Below are 3,026 nucleotides of genomic sequence, written 5' to 3'. Positions count from 1 at the left end.
TTCATGTGGATCCTGCATGTCCAGTTCACACAACATAATGTCAAGAAGTCCAGAAAAAAGTACTTCTAGCTCAAAAGACTAGCCTTGCCACATTGAAAGCACACTCCATAAGGAGTTCCTTCCATTCCCATTATCTCTGAAGTAAATTGGTACTGCCAGTAGCAGATATGTCTCACTGTCATGAAATAGACCTAAATTAACAAAACATTTTAAATGCCATATTCTGTAAGTCTTTGAAAGGTATGGAGAAATAGTTGTCTTTTTATCCTATATTCCTATATTTCCCTAACTCATAACAAACATCCATGATTTGCATAAGAGTCAAAAGCCTCCTACACAATTTACTGGGAGTATGGGTATAGTGTTCTCCAGACTGCTGTCTGCTGAATGTGGGTGAAGTAACTTTTAGGATCCAGAGAAAATTTTGAGATAATGACATAAGTCCTGGGAAAACCAATTATTACCAAAAAACAGCAGCATCAATCTGGTGAAGACTGCAGTTCCTGCTGATCACCAGGGGTCATCTGTATGTCAGGCAGGCTTTGGTGTTGTTCTATATTCAAGGCTGGCCTTAGAAACCCCTGATCCATCGCTCAAGCCTGCCCATGCAAGGATTGGCTGTACTGAAGGAGTGCGATTGACAGTCTTCAAGACAGGCTTTGATTGGTGCAGACTTATCTTGGGGGCATGGCAAGAGGCTGCAAAATAGCTGATGAGCCCTGGGAGCAACCAGGAAGAGGGGACAGTAAGGTGCAAGGCTATGGCTCCGGACTCCAGACAAGAGAATACCCTAGAAAATGGCCACTTCATGGAAAAGCCTGTCCACTATTCAAAAAATAGCCCTGGGCCTTGGAATCCCAGCAAGTGCAGCAATTGTCCACATCCTATACCGCCAATATAGGAAAAGCAGAGAAGAAATATTGACATTAGTTGGAGAATACGATATTCAGATAGATATGCGAGTTCCCCAGGAGGCTGTGAAGCTGATCATTGGTGGACAAAGAGCCAATATTAAAAGGCTGAGGAAACAGACAGGTGCTCGGATTGATGTGGACATGGAGGACGTAGGCAATGTGCAAGTGCTGCTAATCAGTGGCTTTCCTGTTCAGGTGTGCAAGGCTGCAAGCAGCAATCCATCAGATCCTGAGAGAAAATACCCCGATATTTGAGCAACTCTCAGTCCCCCAGCGATCTGTGGACAGAATAGGGAGAGGTGGCAAGATGATTCTTTCTAGCTGTAAGGATTCTGGAGTCAGAATTACATGTGATAAAGAATCAGAGGGGATATTACTACCAATCAATGTGAGAAGAGAAGTGATGGATCCAGTTGGAGCTGGTGAAGCAGCTTTATGGAAGAATACCTGTTCTAGCATGGGGCCAGCTGTACCTCTGGAGGCTCCTCTCCACAAAGATGCTGGTGATATGGTTGCTGCAGGACCAAAAGAAAGTTCCTGGGAGAAACCTAATGATGACAGTCTTGAGAATTCTGGTGCCCAGAACAGTCCGGAGATGTCCATGATTAAGTTCCCAGTCCTGACTTCATCTTCCATACGGATGAGTACCTAGAACTCCACGTTTCTGCTTCTAAACACCCTAACCACTTCTGGATCCAAATCATTGGCTGCCACAGTCTCCAATTGGATCAACTTACCATTGAGATGACATAATAATATGAAAATAGTCTGTCTGAAAATAGTCTTGACTGCACGTAGGGGACATTGTAGCAGCACCTGATTCTGCAGATGGTTCCTGGTATCAAGCCCAGATTCTTGGCACCCTGGAAAATGGGAACTCGGACCTCTATTTTGTAGACTTTGGAGATAATGGAGATTGCCCACTGAAGGATCTCAGGTCTCTCAGGAGTGACTTACTGAGCCTTCCCTTTCAAGCAATAGAATGTAGTATGGCACAAATTGCCCCTGAGGTGTACAGTTGGAAGAGGAAGCTCTAGATGAATTTGAGAGACTCACTCACTTTGCTGACTCAAAGCCATTGGTGGCCAAGATCTCTAGCTATGTCCAGACTGGAATCTCAACTTGGCCAAAAATCCATTTATGTAATATCAGTAATGCGAAGAAACTTGATATTGGGCTAGAATTAGTTTGCAAAGTATATGCAGTAGAACTTGCTGAGGATGTGGATGAAGATGGAACTGTACCAGATGTGTTGAATTAAATGGCCACTGAAACATTGCTTCTCTGGCCAGTATACTCAATGAGACCAAAAAGAGCCCTGAAGAGACACCACATAACCTATGCTGCTTCAGCTTATCTGAAGAAACTATATAGTGTTTTATTACGTAGCCCAGGCAATTCCTCAGATGCTGGCAGTATATTTCCTGCTTCCTGAGTGCTGAGACTGCAGGTGGGTGTTAAAGGACTGTGTTTCAGTGAAGGTTTCAGAACTGACTTCTCACCAGTTATCATTTTCATTAAATAAAATGATTTTGAGTAAGAAAAAAAAACAGCTATTACCTTTATTGATAGATATCACCTGTCAAGTTTCAAGAGGTCTCCCCTGATCAAACCAGATCCATATCACCCTGGAATGAATTCACAGCCTCTTGTTTCCTGTGGAAACAAAAGTAAACTGCTTTTTTAAAGCTAAAGACATTCTTAATATATCTAGGCTGGTTTATTTCAACAGTCCCTCTTCCAATTCCATGTATCTTAGCAGCTGTCCTTTGCTTTTCATCAATCAAATTTCAAAATCAACACAATAGATTACATGATCAGACTCCTGTGTATTTCCCAACTTTATGTGCCTTTTTTCTTTTTGATTACTTCTAATGTGCCTTCTATAACTTCCTATAACTATTTTCTTTTTTTCTTAAGCCTACACACATTATAAAACACAGTTCAACATCTTTAGAGGTTTCTCTATCTGGACCTCCTTTACTGGGTATCTCTAGTCTTTTTTGACTGCAGGAGCAAATGTTAAACTATTAAGCTACTAAAACTGGGCCCTCCTTTGCAGCTCTATCAGCTGGCTCCACCCTATCTCCAGGTGAGTTGGGAAAGCTAAGC

General features: G+C 42.3%; 1 pseudogene; it reads left to right on the top strand.

Annotated features, from left to right (window-relative positions):
* The first annotated feature begins 797 nt into the window (after positions 1–797).
* Positions 798–2,288, top strand: LOC100751129 (annotated as a pseudogene).
* Positions 2,289–3,026: the final 738 nt, after the last annotated feature.

Source organism: Cricetulus griseus (assembly GCF_003668045.3).
Source record: "Cricetulus griseus strain 17A/GY chromosome 1 unlocalized genomic scaffold, alternate assembly CriGri-PICRH-1.0 chr1_1, whole genome shotgun sequence".
Classification (NCBI taxonomy): Eukaryota; Metazoa; Chordata; class Mammalia; order Rodentia; family Cricetidae; genus Cricetulus; species Cricetulus griseus.
This window is presented reverse-complemented; position numbering and strand designations above follow the sequence as displayed.